Source organism: Solanum lycopersicum, chromosome 4 (genome assembly GCF_036512215.1).
Source record: "Solanum lycopersicum chromosome 4, SLM_r2.1".
NCBI classification, from domain to species: domain Eukaryota; kingdom Viridiplantae; phylum Streptophyta; class Magnoliopsida; order Solanales; family Solanaceae; genus Solanum; species Solanum lycopersicum.
In genome coordinates, this window is record NC_090803.1 from 53028435 (window position 1) to 53048408 (window position 19974).

The window sequence follows — 19974 nt, forward strand, 5'->3', positions numbered from 1 at the left end:
GCCACCATATTAGCTTCTCGATAAAAATGAATGAGTTGCATTGAAATTAGTTGCTAATATCATAAATGATAATTTGTACCTTTAGATTCGTAGTTCTCATATTTTTCAACTAGTTAGTAATTACCAAAGAAAATCTCCATTTATCTGATGGAGTAATGATTTTGATTCAATATACTCCTTCTTTTTTGTGTTGGGAGACGAATTTTTTCAAGAAACTTTTTGAATCTTTTTAATTCTTGATCATACTTCACTCTATATATTGGATAATTTTTTTAGCTTTTTTCCGTGCATAAATTTTTAATGTAGTTTTTTTAATATAAATAATTATGTTTTTCTTGATACTTTAAAGATAATAAATAAAAGTGAAAATGTATTTTTAAAGTAATAGACAATTATAATTGAGCATAGAAATATTAATAGAGTATATATAGAAAGTTTAACAAACACGATTATTCATACTTGTGTAGTATTTGTCACATTAGATGGAATTTGATAAATTTACTTACAAAATAATGATTTGATATGAAATTATGTTGTGGGTTATACATATTTAATATTGGAAAAATTGTATATAATAGCAAATTATTAATTCATATTAAACGTTATAAATATACTTTGATTAAACTGTATCTATGGTAAATTATTGTTATTTTTGTCTCTCTCCCTTGTGGGATCTCGCTCGCCACTCTCTTTTGGTGGCACACTTTTATATAAATACAAATTGTATGAAATGTGTTTGTGTTTAAAGCGAGAGGAAATTATATATATACATATATTTTCGTTCCCCTCTCTCTACTTTTCCAAATCTCGTTCGCCATTCTCCCAAATCTTGCTTGCCACCCTCACCTTTATCGCTTATACAAACAGAAACGAAATGTATAAACTGTGTTTCTATTTGTATAAGACGAGAAAAACTTCTATATACACATGTAAATACATATATCTTCGTCCTATACACTTATAATTATACAATATAAATACTTTCCTGCCCAATTTTCTTTTTCTTTCTCTCTCTTTCGTGTTGTATACAACTACTTTATTTTATATATGTATAGTGAATTATACAATTGCCTTCTTTGTATATGTTTTTTTTTATATATGTATAGCGAAATATGTATAGCGAAATATATATATTTATGTTTGAGCACAATTATACAAACTATAGTTATAACATACAAATATGATTTTTATTTTTGCTATATGTGAAAGTTACTCAATAATATTTTTGTTAAAATGTTTCATATTATATCAATTTTCTTATTTTTATTTATAAATATATTTTCATATGAAATATTTTATGACTTGTATGATAGTAAATATTTAGCAACATTCTCTAAAGAGTTGTCTATAGTTTTATGTTGATATACAAATAAATATGTTTTGACAATAAATATGTTATTGGATTCACTTATAAAATCTCTAACTTATAAAAAACTTCTCTTATGCATTATTTTCTTCCAGAAACTGAATAAAACTGAGTTTGATATTTTGTTATCTTTGTTTGTGTTGATATTCATGTTGTTGGCACTTAATTTTTGGTCCTTCATAATTCAATTAATTTTTGAGTTCTTCAATATTAAATCATTTAAAACAATTATTTATATAAATAAAAATCTTTTTAAAATCATGTTCAAGATAATTTCGTCATTTTCCCAATAATAAACATATATCCGTATTCCAACCGTATATAGATTTCTATAATCTTCTTTTAATAAATACTATAATCATTAAAAAATTGATCATAACAAACTTTATGTACTAAAGTATCAAATATTTACGACTATCATCGAGTTTTCAAACTCTTATATTCATTTTATCCATGTCTTTAAATAAATTTAAAATTTTGTAAAAGTTATATATAAGTATTTCCTTTTATATTTGAGAAAACAGATATACTGTCACGACCCAAAACGGGCCGCGAGTGGCACCCACATTTCAACCATAATAAACAGAATATAATGCGGAAGACTTAAAACTCATTAACGAAATCAATTAATAACTTCTAAAACTCAAAACTTATCATTATCCCCAAAATCTAGAAGTCATCATCACAAGAACATCTATTCTCAAATTACTAAATTTAAGAGTATCTAAGAAGCTAAAATAAGTAAAAGAGATGGTCCATGTCCGAACTTCAAGACATCAAGACGCAGAGGAAAGAATCCAGTCCGAGCTAGAAACAATAGCTCACCCTGAAATCTGACGTGGTGAAGACTGGCTAGAGTTGCGGTTGAGTTGAAGACGACGGTACGTTTGCTGCACTCCACAAATAACAAAGAAAAAACATACAAGTAGGGGTCAGTACAAGCACAAGTACTGAGTAGATATCATCGGCCAACTCAAAATAAAAAGCAATATATATCAGATAATAACGTAAAATCAACCATAACACTTAACAGGTGACAACAACAAGTACCACAACCATTGGACACAACCCAAGCACATCTATGAGGACTCAAGCCTCCACACCATACTCATTTGAAAATCAGGTTCATTAAATTGAGTATATTAACATAATTCAAGATTCATTCTTTTTACTATCTTCGTGTCGGAATGTGACACTCCGATCCTCCTCATACTATCCTGATGTCGGAACGTGACACTTCGATCCTCCTCATACTGTCCTGGTGTCGGAACGTGACACTCCGATCCTCTTCTATCCTGGTGTCGGAACGTGACACCCGATCCATTAATACTATCCTGGTGTCGGAACGTGACACTCTGATCCTCTTCTATCCTGGTGTCGGAACGTGACACCCGATCCATTAATACTATCCTGGTGTCGGAACGTGACACCCGATCCACTATTACTATCCTGGTGCCGGAATGTGACACCCGATCCACTAACCTCATTCTTTTAGTTCATCAAGCCTTCCTTTATACCAAGACATCATCATTAACAAAGAGGTTTTAAGGTTTAAGATTCAATAGCCTCATCATGCTTATTTTATCACAATTATATATAATCACATCATGCAAGCACACAATTAAGCATATAGAAGACTTTACAATACTATCCAATACATATCATTCGCTATTAAGAGTTTACTACGGAATAGCATAAACCATTGTTTTATTTAAAAATTACTATTAACTATTTTTTTGGTTTAAAAATGAAAAAATATTGACTAGGTTTCGAAAAATCAATTAATCTTATTATTTAAGAAAAATCGACTTTTCGAATTACGGAGTCGCCACTTGATTTTGATAAAATCAAGAAAAATTTCAAAAGATTTAAAACAGATTAAAATCAATTGAAAAACAAAGGTTCGAAGTTCAATGTACATCCCGAGAAGGTATTAGGCCCTCGGGATGTCCGCTAACTTGCGGTTGACCGGCGATTTGACTAAATGACTATTAAAAATAAATTGTTAACTAAATAAAAAGAAATTCGTTTTAATATTTTTTATTTCATTGTTATTATTTTTATTTATTTCTAAAGGGAAATATTTTGAGGGAATTAATTTAAGGAAAACTAAATTGTGATAAAAGTAAGTAAAACAAAAATAATAAAATTTAAATAATGAAAAATGGCTACCCCTTTAGGAGATTTTTTAATATTCTACCAAGATATTAAATAATTCAAACAAATAAATAATAGAGAAAGAAATATTTGAACTTGGGCTTGATTGCCCAAATTCTTTCATTTGGGCTTTGGCCCACTTGTCATAAACTAATCCTTATACTTGGGCCTTCTTTAAAACCTGCAGAAACAAATGGCCTTTGGGCCTGTTAATAAAAGGGGGGCTGAAGGGCCCTGGCCCAATCCTGAAAAAGAATCACAAAGTATACACAAGTGTATACATGCTGTATACAGCATATATTTGACCCATTTGGACCTCTCAAGCCCTGCACCTATTTGAATATATATTTTCCGCTACTTTTCCCTGTATTGCCCTGCGTATTTGTACCTGTACAATTTTTAAAACTTACTTAACAAGTGTATATCGTCGCCCGATAATGTATACTAATGTATACGGGCTGCACCCTACGTCCGCATTGTTTGCATAATTCCGAATTTTAATTAGAATAGGCGTCCCTCTACGTTCCCTTGCCAATCACATTTTTTACACATATTTATATTATATCGTGTATGTATATCAGTGTATACAGACTGTATATCAGCCTGTTTTTCGACTTTCGAGAGTTGAAAATTCATTTTAAGCAGCGTATTTTCACTGCCATCGACCCAAATTTTGGATTAGGCCTTCTGTGCACATTTCGACCTGTATATCAGCGTATAACAGATGTATAAAACAGGTATACTGCTGTATACATGTTCTTCAAATCCCTGCAACAACTTTTCCAGCAGTTTCTGCTGGTTTTCTTTCGATGCTGTACATCCTTTCAGGGGTTGGCTGACTCGGAAAAAGGTGTTTTGAGCCTTTATGGCTCAACGAGAAGGTGCAAGGAATTGGAGTGAGGTCCATGAGGACTCGAGAATAGTTTTACATGCAATAAAAAGAGAATAGATTAGCACATGAAGCGATAAAATAACCAAACGAATCTCGAGCAAAACAGAGAAATAAAAAAAGAAAAGTACACCCATTTGAGGATTTGAATTAAACTGGAACAGCGATTTCAAAGGGAAAAAAAAAACTCGTATGAGCTAAGCGAGGAGCTTACAAAATCTCATAAAAAAGAAAAGCAAAACAGCATGCATTAACAGCAATATGGATGTGCACTTATGAACCCTCATGTCCAAAAATAAATACAGCGGCAATCATGGCAAGCTAAACTATCCTAAACCCTTAAAATGCTGAATGTCTAAATGAACAATGGAAAACTTAAATTAGGCAAATAAAACAGAGGAGAACAAAACCCACATTCTGCTTGCATAGGGGCAAAGTCTTCATTTCGATTAATTCACGAAAAACAGTATATTCAAGGAAGGCAAGAATATGTTTTCTCATTGGAAGATTACAAACAAAACAACTCACACCCAGGCTGAATGTAAATGACAAGATTCATCAACTCCAAGTAGCATGAAACAAAGTGAAACAAAACGAAGGCCACTACCATACTGCTTAACTACGAACAACACTGTGAAATTAAGGCCAAAACATTGACTATGAAACAACACCAAGAAAACCAAGGCCAAAACAGTGAATAGGCGATTTGCTTGAACAAAGATGGCATATTACAGATTGTAGGAAACTTTTCAAAGGAAGAAGGGAAAGCAAAAGAACAGAGAAGAGCAGACTTGAACTCGATTGTTTCATAGCTCGAACAACACAACAATGAATGCAAGACACGATCATTGAACCATTAAACAACAGGAAAATCACAACACCTGCACTAGTATCATGTACTCACGCTAAACTGGAAATAGAAATACGATCAAAGCAAAAATCTGCATTCAAGCAGTTTCAAACGGAATTTAAACCAAGTTGAAGCATATCCGTCGAATCAATCACACCAAACAAAATCGTCGCAACACATCGACATAGATGAGAGAAGATCGAAAGGGACGAGCCGTACCTTTTCCGGACAGCGAACTGGAGGCAAGCGAGCAGAGCAAGAACTTCCTCGACGAAAAGGACACACCGAGACGGCTACGACGTTTCGACGGAACACCGCGATCGACACACTGTTAATGAAACAGAACGTTTCTCTTCTCAAAAAAAAAAATTCGATCTCCTCCGTTCTTCTGAAACCAAACAGTGAAGCCCCAAAAGGATTTTTTGATTTTCCCCAAGAGAGTTTCAACTACTCCTTCTTGATTCTCAACTCTCCCCGTTAAAACCTTTTCCCAAAAATTCCAAGAGATTTTCGACTGTTCTTCTACAGACAGGAAAAGAAGCAGAATGTTCTTCAAGAATTTTTTTTTTCAAACTCAAAGTTTTCAAAAACCCTAAAATTTTCAGCCACCAAAAATCCAACCCAAGTTCTGCTTTTTTTCCGAATTTTTCGATGAAAAATCTCTAACCCCTTTTCTGATGAAGAAAAGGGGTATTTATAGAGGAGAAGAAATAGCCCCCCTTTTCTCCTTTTGAATTCGAAACTAAATCCCATTTCGGTCAAACTTCACATGGCACAGGCGTGTTGGAGAGGATGAAATTGACACCTCGCAGACCTACTCGACAGCGTATGGGTCTCTGCGCTTCTGTCTGGTTCACGCGAAGAGAAAGATGGAAGGAGAAGAGCGTGGGGTTGTTGGCGTTTGCAGGAGTCAGTCTGTTTTTCTGGGTTTCTGTCGAGGGGGGAAGGAGAGAGCGAGCGTGGGGGAGACGCGGGAGAGAGGGAAGGAGAGGAGAGAGGACGTGAGGGAGACGCGGGGAGAGACGCGATGGGGTTGCTGGCGTTTCTCTGTTTTTCACGTGATTTCTGGGGAATTATGGGAGAAGGGAAAGAAGAAGAGGGAGGGGGGTCGCGTGGGGGTGCTGGGGGAAGAAGAAGGGAAAGGGAAATGGGTCGGGTCGGGTAAGAATTGAGTTGGGTTAAATGTGTTGGGCTGGCATAGTTGGAAAAGGGGATTTGAGTTGGAGTGGGCTTGGATATTTAAGTTAGTGTTGGGTTGAGGGGTAATTGGGCCTGGGAATAAGAGTGGGCCGATGGGTAAAGGAATGGGTTTAAGATATACATATATACATATACATACATGTATATACATATATGTATATATGTACATATATTTTATTTTCGCAAGATTTATAAAACTAACTAACTTTAAATAATTTAAAAAACTCACGAAGTTCGATAATTAATTTATACCAACGCGGGTCAAAAATTGGGTGTCAACAACCATAACCTACCTCCACCGAAGAATTCGTGATCAAGAAATCTACTTCTCCAATGCTTTGCTTTCCTCTTCGTTTCTCCCGCTCTCGATCGTTCGTTCCCCCTCTTCTGTTCTTTCTATTTTTCCTTATACAAACTCTTTTTCTTTTACCCTAATTACCATATAATTAAGTATAAAAGATGACAAAAGTAACCCACTATTTATTTCAAGGTTGTCTCCTTTAACTCCCAAGTAATTGAATTATTAACATTAAACCCCTAACTTTATAATTATAAGTAGGAATAGTCCAAAACGCCCCTTTAAACTTTTAACAGAAATCCGACCCAGTGAGGTTTACGCAGCTTATGACGGCCCGTCGTGCCTGCGACGGTCCGTCCTGCTGCTTCCGTCACAAAGTTTAGAGAGTCGATTTTATTTAAGACTCTGTGACGGTTTGTCGTGCCTACGACGGTCCGTCCTGTCATGTCGTCGCGAAGTTCAGAGAGTTGTTCTCAGTACCCAAATTTCCAGAATCTAAGTGTTTTGGAACGAGACCCCCTCGACGGTCCGTCGTGCCCATGACGGTGCGTCGTGGGATCCGTCGACCTAGACAGTTATTATCAGAATAAACTCTACTGCTCAAAACGACTAAACAGGTCGTTACAATAGATGATTTACCCATCGTTCGTCCTCGAACGATCACAAGAAGAAAAACAAGGTGAAAAGGAGTACCTGAATCTGAAAACAGACGTGGGTATCTTTCTTGCATATCAGCCTTCTTCTCCCAAGTGGACTCTTCGACTGGCCGATTCTTCCACTGAACCTTGATGGATGCAATCTCCCTTGACCTCAACTTGCGGACTTCTTTATCTAAAATAGCAACAGAATCCTTTTCACAAGACAAATTCTCATCAAGAAGAACTGAATCCCAACAAATGATGTAGTTTCCATCCCCATGGTATCTTTTCAACATAGACACATGAAATATCGGATGCACTCCTGACAGTCCTGGGGGTAAGGCTAATTCATAAGCTACCTCCCCCACGCGCTTCAGAACTTCAAATGGACCAATATACCTCGGACTAAGCTTACCTCGCTTACCAAACCGCATCACCCCTTTCATGGGTGAAACCTTTAGCAAAACTTGCTCGCCCTCCATAAACTCCATGTCTCTAACCTTTCGATCTGCATATTCTTTCTGCCTACTTTGTGCTGCTAGAAGCTTTTCCTGAATGCATTTATCTTTATCTAATGATTCCCTCAGAAGGTCAGTACCCCAAAGTCTAACCTCAAATGCATCAAACCACCCAATGGGAGACCTACATCTTCTCCCATACAGTGCCTCAAATGGGGCCATATCAATACTTGAGTGATAGCTATTGTTGCATGAGAACTCTGCTAAGGGTAAGAAGTTATCCCAATGACCACCGAATTCTATCACACATGCACGAAGCATATCTTCTAACACATGGATCGTTCGCTCTGACTAGCCATCGAGTCTGAGGGTGAAATGCAGTACTAAGGTCCAACCTAGTACCTAATTCAGCATGCAATGTTTTCCAAAACTTAGAAGTAAACTGTGTACCTCTATCTGATATGATGGAAAGTGGAACTCCATGCAATCGAACAATTTCTGAGATGTAAAGTTTGGCCAACTTCTCTGCATTGTAAGTCACCTTAACCGGAATGAAGTGAGCAGACTTAGTTAACCTATCAACAATTACCCAAATGGAGTCATACTTACCCATTGTCTTTGGAAGACCAACCACGAAGTCCATTGCAATGCTCTCCCACTTCCATTCAGGAATGGCCATTCTCTAGAGTGTCCCTCCAGGCCTCTGGTGTTCATACTTTACCTGCTGACAGTTTGGGCATTGAGCAACGAAATCAACAATGTCCCGCTTCATCCTACTCCACCAAAAATGTTGCTTTAGGTCACGATACATCTTGGTTGCACCAGGATGTATAGAATACCTTGAACTATGAGCCTCTGTTAGAATCATCGACGCGGGGTACACATACTCTTCCCTTAATCCTCAAAACACCGTCCTCATCGATTTTTGTTTCTTTAGCCTCTCCTCGCAATACCTTATCTCGAATTCGGATCAGCTTCTCATCAGTAAACTGCTTTCCCTAAATCTTATAAAGAAAGGAAGATCTTGCTTCCACACAGGCCAAAAATCCTCCCTTCTCATTTACTTCTAGCCTCATAAGGTCATTAGCCAGAGTCTGAACCTCTCTAGCCAATGGGCGTCTAGAAACCAGCAAGTGAGCTAGACTTCCCATGCTCCCTGCTTTTCTACTTAACACATCTGCCACAACGTTAGCTTTTCCTGGGTGATACAAAATAGTGATATCGTAGTCCTTCAGTAGTTCCATCCATCTCCTCTGTCTCAAATTCAAATCTTTCTGAGTAAAGACATACTGTAGGCTACGATGATCCGTATAGACTTCACACTTAACCTCATATAGATAATGTCTCCATTGCTTTAATGCAAACACTATCGCAGCCAACTCCAAATCGTGGGTCGAATAATTACGTTCATGCACCTTTAATTGTCTTGAAGCATAAGCAATTACATTCTTCTCTTGCATTAGCACTGCACCCAAACAAGAATAGGATGTATCACAATAAGCAACGAAGTTCTTTCCTTCCACTGGCAAGGTGAGAATTGGTGCAGTAGTCAACAAAGTCTTGAGCTTCTGAAAGCTTTCTTCACACTCGTCCGACCATACAAATGGAACACTCTGCTTAGTCAAGTTTGTCAAGTGAGAAGCAACAGAAGAAAATCCCTTGACAAACCGACGGTAGTAGCTAGCTAAACCAACAAAGCTCCTTACCTCTGTAACATTCGTAGGTCTTACCCAACTCTTCACTGCTTCGATCTTAGAAGGATCCACCATCACTCCATCCTTAGAGACCACATGCCCCAAGAAGGACACTGAATCTAGCCAAAACTCACACTTGGAGAATTTGGCATAAAGCTTTTTCTCGTTCAACATTTCCAATACAATTCTCAAGTGCTCCTCATGTTCTTTCTTGCTCTTTGAGTATACCAGTATGTCATCAATGAATACGATGACAAAGAGATCCAGATATGGCTTAAAAATCCTGTTTATCAAACTCATGAAAGCAGCAGGGGCATTCGTAAGCCCAAAATACATTACTAAGAACTCATAATGTCCATACCTGGTCCAAAAAGCAGTCTTGGGCACATCCGGTGTCCGTATTTTCAATTGATGATAACCAGATCTCAAATCGATTTTTGAGAAGGTACAAGCACCTTGTAACTGATCGAAAAAATCATCGATGCGAGGAAGAGGATACCTGTTCTTAATGGTTACCTTATTCAGTTGTCTGTAGTCTATGCACATCCGAAAACTTCCATCCTTCTTCTTCACAAATAAGACAGGAGCACCCCAAGGGGATGCCCTTGGTCTAATAAAGCCTTTCCCTAACAACTCTTGAAGTTGGGCCTTTAACTCCCTTAACTTAGCGGGAGCCATTCTATGAGGGGGTATGGAAATGGGGCGAGTACCTGGCTCCAGATCGATACAGAAATCAATATCTCTATCCGGTGGCATACTAGGAAGGTCTGCAGGAAACACATCCAGAAACTCACGGACTATCGAAACCGACTCAATTGAAGGTACTTAAGTAGTATCATTCCTGAGGTGTGCCAAGAAAGCTAAACAACCCTTACTAACCATTCTATTAACACGAAGAAAGGAGATAATACGAAATGGAGTGGAAGTGTAGTTACCCTCCCACACTAACGGATCTGTCCCAGGCTTGGCCAACGTTACAGTTTTAGCATTACAATCTAAGATTGCAAAATTTGGAGACAGCCAAGTCATACCCAGAATTACATCGAAGTCAACCATTTCTAAGATAACCAAGTCTACATGAGTATTGCTCCCCACAAAAGTCACAAGACAAGACCTATACACCTTTTCAACTATCACAGACTCACCCACCGGAGTAGAAACACGAATAGGTATGTCAAGCAATTCACCATGTAAATTAAGACCAGTAGCAAATGAGGAAGATACATATGAAAATGTGGATCCAGGATCAAACAATACAGAAGCCATGCAATCACAAATGAAAAGATTACCTGTGATAACAACATCTGATGTCTCCGCTTCAGATCTCCCAGGGAAAGCATAACAATGGGCCCTATCACCTGTCTGTCTGTTGCCCCTACCATGTTGCGCTGCAGAAGCTCCAGTTTGCCCGTCACCCCGACCGTTTTGGTGACCACCATTACCTCGGCCTCCACGTCCTCCCGAATAGCGGCCTCTTCCATGACCACCTCTACCTCTGACTATTGGGGGTCTACAACTCTGTTTTGGACAATACCTCTTAATATGTCCAGTTTCCCCATATCCGTAACACTCTCTGGGTTCAAACATAGGTCTCTGTGAGAATGATAAAGTCTGGGGGTAACCTCCAAACTCAGAGAAATGTTAACCGGTCTGTGGTGGACCCCCAGCTACAGCCTGCAGTGACGACTGAATAGGTCGGGCTGGGTAACCTCCTGAGCCCTGCCCTCTGGAGTAAGAACCATTAAACTCTCCTCTCTTACGAAACTTCTTAGTTGCTGATGCCATGGTGAAGTCATCTGGCTTCACTCCCTCAACCTCTATCACAAAGTCTACCACTTCCTGAAAGGATTTTGCTGCAGTAGATACCTGTAAGGCTGGAATCTGCAAATTTGACCTCAATCCCTTCACAAAACGGTGAATCCGCTCTTGTAGACTGAAGCAAAGCTGGGTGGCATACCTAGATAATGCACGAAACTTAGCCTCATACGCAGTAACCGACATCCTGCCTTGCTCTAGGCTCAGGAACTCATCTCTCCTCCTATCCCTCAAAGTCCGGGGTATATACTTTTCCATAAAAAAGCTAGAGAATGATGCCCAAGTCATAAGTGGTGCTTGTGCTGGTTGACACTCAACATACGATCGCCACCACATTTTGACATTTCCCTGAAACTGATAGGTTACAAACTCAACACCGAATCTCTCCACTATGCCCATCTTATGTAGCAACTCATGACAATCAACCAGAAAATCATAAGCATCCTCAGATTCAGCACCCTTGAAGACTGGAGGTTTCAATTTCAAGAACTTACTGAAAAGTTCATGCTGATCACTTGTCATTATAGGCCCTATAGTCAACCGAGGAAACGTGCCTATTTCCAATGAGGCATCCATGCGGGGAGCCACAGTAGCGGCATGTTGTACTCCCGGAACCTGAGGTGCTGGTGTAGAAAACACCGGAGGTGTCTGGCCTTGATTAGATAACCCGCTAAGATAAGCAAGAACCCGATTAATCATCTCTGGGGTAGGTTGGGGTGGTAATTCCTCATTCTGCACTTGTTCATTTTCCCCTTCCTCACCCTCTCTTACTACTTCCTCAGTCGGTGGAAGAGTCACCGCCCTAGTACTAGATGGGCCAGGTGCTTGTCCTCTTTCTCTAGAGGACGTCCTCCCTCGACCTCTACCACGGCCTCTTGCCACTGCTCCTCTTCGAGCTACAGCCCCAGTGGCTGGCTCAGACGCATCTTGTCTTGTCGGTGTTGGAGTTGGCAAAGTTGTTGCTCTAGTTCTAACCATCTGCGAAATAGAGTGAAGATGGTCAGATACCAATTTGTATCACCTAGATACCAATTGGATCCAAGTAATAGCACGAAAGAAAGAAAGAATGGAATTTTCCTAAAGTCCTATAGCCTCTCAAAGAAAAGTAAAGGTGTCCCCCTACCGTTCCTCAAGACTCTACTAGACTCGTTCTTGTGTGATGAGACCAACGAACCTAATGCTTTGATACCAAGTTTGTCACGACCCAAAACGGACCGTGAGTGGCACCCACACTTATCCTACTATGTGAGCGAACCAACCTATCTAAACCCCAACATTTCAACCATAATAAATAGAATATAATGCGAAAGACTTAAAACTCATTAACGAAATCAATTAATAACTTCTAAAACTCAAAACTTATCATTATCCCCAAAATCCAGAAGTCATCATCACAAGAACATCTATCCTCAAATTACTAAATCTAAGAGTATCTAAGAAGCTAAAATAAGTGAAAGAGATGGTCCATGTCCGAACTTCAAGACATCAAGACGCAAAGGAAAGAATCAGTCCGAGCTAGAAACAATAGCTCACCCTGAAATCTGACGTGGTGAAGACTGGCTAGAGTTGCGGTTGAGTTGAAGACGACGAGACGTTTGTTGCACTACACAAATAACAAAGAAAAAACATACAAGAAGGTTCAGTACAAGCACAAGTACTGAGTAGATATCATCGGCCAACTCAAAATAGAAAGCAATATATATCAGATAATAACGTAAAATCAACCATAACACTTAACAGTTGACAACAACAAGTACCATAACCATTGGGCACAACCCAAGCACATCTATGAGGACTCAAGCTTCCACACCATACTCATTTGGAAATCAGGTTCATTAAATTGAGTATATTAACATAATTCAAGATTCATTCTTTTTACTATCCTGGTGTCGGAACGTGACACTCCGATCCTCCTCATACTATCCTGGTGTCGGAATGTGACACTCCGATCCTCTTCTATCCTAGTGTCGGAACGTGACACCCAATCCATTAATACTATCTAGGTGTCGAAACGTGACACTCTGATCCTTTTCTATCCTGGTGCCAGAACGTGACACCCGATCCATTAATACTATCCTGGTGTCGGAACGTGACACCCGATCCACTATTACTATCCTGGTACCGGAACGTGACACCCGATCCACTATTACTATCCTGGTACCGGAACGTGACACCCGATCCACTAACCTCATTCTTTTAGTTCATCAAGCCTTCCTTTATACCAAGGCATCATCATTAACAAAGAGGTTTTAAGGTTTAAGATTCAACAGCCTCATCATGCTTATTTTATCACAATTATATATAATCACATCATGCAAGCACACAATTAAGCATATAGAAGACTTTACAATACTATCCAATACATATCATTCGCTATTAAGAGTTTACTACGAAATAGCATAAATCATAACCTACCTCCACCGAAGAATTCGTGATCAAGAAATCTACTTCTCCAATGCTTTGATTTCCTCTTCGTTTCTCCCTCTCTCGATCGTTCGTTCCCCCTCTTCTGTTCTTTCTATTTTTCCTTATACAAACTCTTTTTATTTTACCCTAATTACCATATAATTAAGTGTAAAAGATGACAAAAGTAATCCACTATTTATTTCAAGGTTGTCTCCTTTAACCCCCAAGTAATTGAATTATTAACATTAAACCCCTAGCTTTATAATTATAAGCAGGAATAGTCCAAAACGCCCCTTTAAACTTTTAACATAAATCCGACCCAGTCAGGTTTACGCAGCCTGTGACGGTCCGTCGTGCCTGCGACGGTCCGTCCTACTGCTTCCGTCACAAAGTTTAGAGAGTCGATTTTATTTAAGACTCTGTGACGGTCCGTTGTGCCTACGATGGTCCGTCCTGCCATGTCGTCGCGAAGTTCAGAGAGTTGTTCTCAGTACCCAAATTTCCAGCATCTAAGTGTTTTGGAACGAGACCCCCTCGACGGTCCGTCGTGAGATCCGTCGACCCAGACAGTTATTACCAGAATAAACTCTACTGCTCAAAACGACTAAACATGTCGTTACATATACTGTGGTAAAATACATTCTATTATTTTGAAGTTTCTAAACCAATGTTACTATTTGGATTTAACTTTTAAATTGTTCGATAAATTTAGTAGATTTTCCCTCGATATCAATTTCTTTCTTGAATAATTATAGATTTTTTATATAATAATTGATATAAGAGTATTTCACCATTGAAATTAGAGTTGTCATCCGGTGAGCTAAGATTTTTGGAGTTTATTTAAGAAAAAAATGTTTTAGCTCGGTCTGAATAAGCCTGCTGATTTGTGGGGCTTCAGTAATGATTAATTACTTGAAAGGATTCCTTTAAAAAAAGGCGGGAAAAGGCTCAAATATGCTATCGAACTTTCAGAAAAGGCTCATTTATGTCATCAGTTAAAAGTTTGGCTCATTCATGCCATTATTTTTAACGGTGGTTTTGCAAAATCATTTTTGACACGTGGCTAATTATAATTTGACCACGTGATCAATTTTTTAAATAAAAAATTGAATTAATTTTTTTTGATTTTTTTATTAAATAAATTGATGACATGGCTGAATTATAATTGCCATGTCATCAATTTTTAAATAAAAAATTTTAAAATTTGAATAAAAATTAAATTATTTTTTTATTTTTTAAATTAAAAAAATTGATGATGTGGCCGAATTACAATTGACCACGTGTTAAAAATGGTTTTGCAAAACCACCATTAAAAAGGAATGGCATGAATGATCCTTTTCTTTAACGGTAATGGCATAAATGAGTTACACTTTTAACTGATGACATAAATAGTCTTTTCTGAAAGTTTAATAGCATATTTGAGCCTTTGCCCTTTAAAAAATAATTACTTATTTTAGAAATACTCTTTGATTATTACCATTTATAGCAATATGTAACAATACTATGTATTTTATTGAAATTCTCTTTTTCTCTCGCCTCTTTCTTCTTTTACTCTCTCGCTTCTTTTATTAATTTCTTGCTCTTTCTCTATCTCACTTTTTGTCCCTTTCTTTCTTTTTTCGTGTTATTTCTCCCTCTCGTACTGTTACTCTTTTTCCCTTTCTTTTTCTTTCTCTTTCTCTTTTAACTTTCTTTCGTAGAATAGTCAATGATTCTACTGAATAAAACTTGTATCAATAATTAACTATACAAGCAATTTAATCATAACAAATGAAGAGATATAATGAATATAAACTAAAATGAATTAAATTTAAATTTAAAATGTATTACACACATATTAAAATTGAATTAGAAGAAAATTAAATATGAATGTGAGATATAGTAAATGAAAGATTTCTTTTATCTATAAACTGAATAAAATTTGTATCAATAATAAATTAAACTAGTAATTCAATCATAACAAACCAATCAATAAATTGTAAAATAAATTAACCTTGTATTTAAAAGTGCATCACACAAATATTAAAGTTGAGCTAGAAGAGAGAATTAAGCATTAATAAAAAAACGTAACTAATGAAAGATTGGACAATGATCTATAAAGTGAACTAAACATGTGTCAGTAATGAATTAAATAGTATCCAACTGAAAGAGCATTTAATGATTCGTAGATTGAATAAAAGTTGTATCAATAATTTATTAAGCGCAAGTAATCTAATTGTAACAAATGAAGAGACATAGTGAACTTCCAAACGAATTAAACTTGAATTAAAAATGTATTACACACATAATAAATTGAATTAAAAGTGAATTAAACATGAATGCAGAATGTAGCAAACAAAAGAGCATTATGTGATTTGTAAACTGAATAAAACTTGTGTCAATAATAAATTAAACAACTAATTCAATCATAACAAATCAAACTTATAAACTACAAAATGAATTAGCTTGTATTAAAAGTGCATTACACAAATACTAAAGCTGAATTAGAAAAGAGAATGAAGTATGAATAAAAAATGTAACTAGTGAAACACCAGACAATGATCTGTAGAGTGAATTAAACTTATATCAATAATGAATTAAACAAGTACAATAACAATAAAAAATAAACTACAACATGAATTAAATTTGTGTTAAAAGTGTTCACATAATATTAAAGTTGATTTAGAAGAGAATTAACAATAAATGAAAAACGTAACTAACGAAAGACAAGACAACAATCTATATATTGAATTAAACCTGTATTATTCAAGAACAAAATATGTATTATATGTGTATTATAAATTATTTTGGTTTGTATCTAAAGTGCATGAATGATGTTTGTGCCGGTGTTATAAATGTATTACAAGTGTGTTACTTAAATTGTTTTGATTGATATCACTAAAAATGAGTGAAAGTTTGTAATATGTATTATAAATGTATCTTTCATGATTTTAATACAATTATGAAACATATCTAATACATATAATTGTTTTGAGTCGATTCCCTAAATGGTCACCCAAGTTAAGGGAATTGCCTTGAAATATCATTTATGTTTCATTTAGGACCAACAGGCTGAGACGACGGAACCCACGACGGACCGTCATGGACACGACGGACCGTCGAGGGTGTCTCGTCCCAAAACACTTAGAAATTCTGAAATTTGGGTGCTGAAATCGACTCTCTGAACTCTGTGACGGAACTGTAGGGCGGACCGTCACAGGCACAACGAACCGTCGTGATCCACCGTTTCAAAACACTTCAACTCTTGAGAATTTGGTACAGGGAACGATTCTCTGAACGTCGTGACGGAAGTGCAGGACGGACCGTCGTAGGTACGACGGGCCGTCACAGACTCCTTTAGGAAATCGAGTCTCTGACGAACCTGCATGACGGATCGTCGCAGGCGCGACGGGCCGTCACATGTTGCATAATCCCAGTCGGAGTCGGATTTCTGGTTAAGTTTTAAAGGGGCGTTTTGGACTATTCCTGCTATAATTATATATTTCGTGGGTTTATATTAATAACTCAATTTCTTGAGGGATAAAAGAGGTAACCTTGAGTTAAATTGTGGGTTATTATTGCCATCTTTCATTCTTAATTATATACTAATTAGGTTAAAAGAAAGAGGGTTTGAATAAGAAAAAGAAAAGAACAGAAAGAGAGAGAAGGAGAATCGATAGAGAGAGACGAACGAAGAGGAAAAACACAAGGCTTTGGGAAATTCTTGCTTGATCACTAGTCTTCGGTGGAGGTAGGTTATGGTTTCTCTTACGATATTCGTAGTAAACTCTTAATAGCGAATGATATGTATTGATAATATTGTAAACCCTTCATGTACTTACTTGTATGCTTGCATGAATGTAATTATATAATTGTGATTATATAAGCATGATGAAGTTATTGAATCCCAAATCTTGAAAAACCCTAATCTCTTTGTTAATGATGAGGCCTTGGTATAAAAGAAGGCGTGATGAACTAAAATAATGAGATTGATGATGCCTTGGTAAGAAAGAAGGCTTGATGAATTGATAGAAGGAGATTAGGGGATCGGGTGCCACGTTCCGGTACCAGGATAGTATATGAGGATCGGAGTGTCACGTTTCGACACCAGGATAGAATATGGATCGGGTGCCACGTTCCGGTACCAGGATAGTATATGAGGATCGGAGTGTCACGTTCCGACACCAGGATAGAATATGGATCGGGTGCCACGTTCCGGTACCAGGATAGAATGAGGATTGGAGTGTCACGTTCCGACACCAAGATAGTATATGGATCGGGTGCCACGTTCCGGTACCAGGATAGAATGAGGATCGGAGTGTCACGTTCCGACACCAGGATAGTATATGAATCGGGTGCCACGTTCTGGTACCAGGATAGAATGAGGATCGGAGTATCACGTTTCGACACCAGGATAGTATATTGAGGAGCGGAGTGTCACATACCGACACGAGAGGAATAAAGATAATGAATCTTGAAAGATGTTAATATATTCAATCTAATGAACCTAATTCCCAAATGAGTATGATGAGGAGGCGTGAGTCCTCATTGATGAGCTTGGTGTTGTAACCAAGGGTTATGGTAATTGTAAATGTTGCATGCTAAGGATATTAGTTGATTTTATGATATTATCCGGTAGATACTGTTTTCTATTTTGAGTTGGCCGATGATACCTACTCAGTACTTGTGTTTGTACTGACCCCCTACTTTTATGTTTTCTTCTTTGTTATTTGGGGAGTGCAGCAAACGTGCCATCGTCTTCAACTCAACCGCAACTCTAGCCCGTCTTCATTATTCCGGATATCAGGGTGAGCTAATGCTTCTAGCTTGGACTGGATCTTCCTCTTCATGTCTTGATGCCTTGAAGTTCCGGCATGGACTAGCTTTTACTTGTTTTAGCTTTTTAGAATACTCTTAGTTTAGTACTTTGATCATAGATGTTCTTGTGATGATGACTTCCAGATTTTGGGGATAATAATAGTTATTGATTTTATTAATGAGTTTAAGTCTTCCGCATTATTTTCTGTTGATATTATATTGAAATGTTAAGGTTTAGATTGGTTGGTTCGCTCACACAGGAGGGTAAGTGTGGGTGCCAGTCGCGGCCCGATTTGGGTCGTGACAATTTTTCTTCAAATATACTTGACACTTCAAAAACATCACTCTCTCCTAGTTGGCATGACATGTCATTAAAATATTTTTTTAATAATAGACTAATTTATTCATTAAACTCATTTAACTAAAATGATGATCATATCATTTCTAATTTTTTATTAGTTTATTGAGAATAACTTTTCATATTTAAAATCTTTTATCATAATTAAACTTTTTATTTTTTATGTTATGCAACATATGTTTTTAAAACATACTATAATCTCATCAATTTTGAATACTTATATACACACACATTCAAAAAAATATTGATTTACAAATCACTCTTGAACTCTGATTTACTTTAATTAATCATAAATTGTATGATAAATCAATAATATTAAAGGTCGATTAATTATAAAAAAATAATTATTTGGATGTTTTGATATCTATATATACTTACAATATCGTTTTAAAAAGAAAATAGTAAGTGAATAATATTTATAGAAAATAAAATTTTAATCTTTATTTATCAGTATATGAATCTCATATAATATGTATATTATTGAATTATATATGGAAATTCAATTAATTATTAGTTTATTTATTGATGTTTAATTCTATGAAAAGTTATAATATACTATAATAAAAGAATAAAAATAAAAAAAAGATAAATAATAATTTTCTCTTTCTTACCAAATAATTTAGTTAGGAATTTTTAAATTATCTAGTAATAAGTGCACACAAAGATTTTTTCATTAAATTTTTTTTGGTGACGATATATAAAGTTACTAGACTTTTTAAATTTTTTTTCTTATAATTTTCATAAGTTCTCGTGTAATTTATATATTTATTTTTTAGAGACATAAATTTGATGAATTGAATAGGTCTTTGTTTTTTTAAAATGATAATTGAATGACTGTGAATATCAACTAAAATTTAAGGAGACTTTTGAGGTATTTAGGATGTGTTTGGTATGAAGGAAAATGTTTTCTTAGAAAATGTTTTCTTGGAAAACAAGTAGATTTTTGGACTTATTTTCTCATGTTTGGTTAGTGACTAGAAAATTATTTTTCGAAAATGATTTTTAGTGTTTGGTTTATGAATGAAAAATGTTTTTGAGGAACATTTTT

The 19974-nt window shown here is 36.5% G+C and overlaps 1 long non-coding RNA gene across 1 annotated transcript; it reads right to left on the reverse strand.

Moving 5' to 3' along the window:
- Positions 1 to 1985: 1985 nt before the first annotated feature.
- On the reverse strand, positions 1986 to 6365 carry LOC138348298 (uncharacterized). Its single transcript, XR_011220732.1, has 2 exons — positions 5482 to 6365; positions 1986 to 2256 (listed from the first exon to the last, which is right to left on the reverse strand). It is a non-coding gene; the product is annotated as an uncharacterized lncRNA (long non-coding RNA).
- Between the last annotated feature and the right edge of the window lie 13609 nt (positions 6366 to 19974).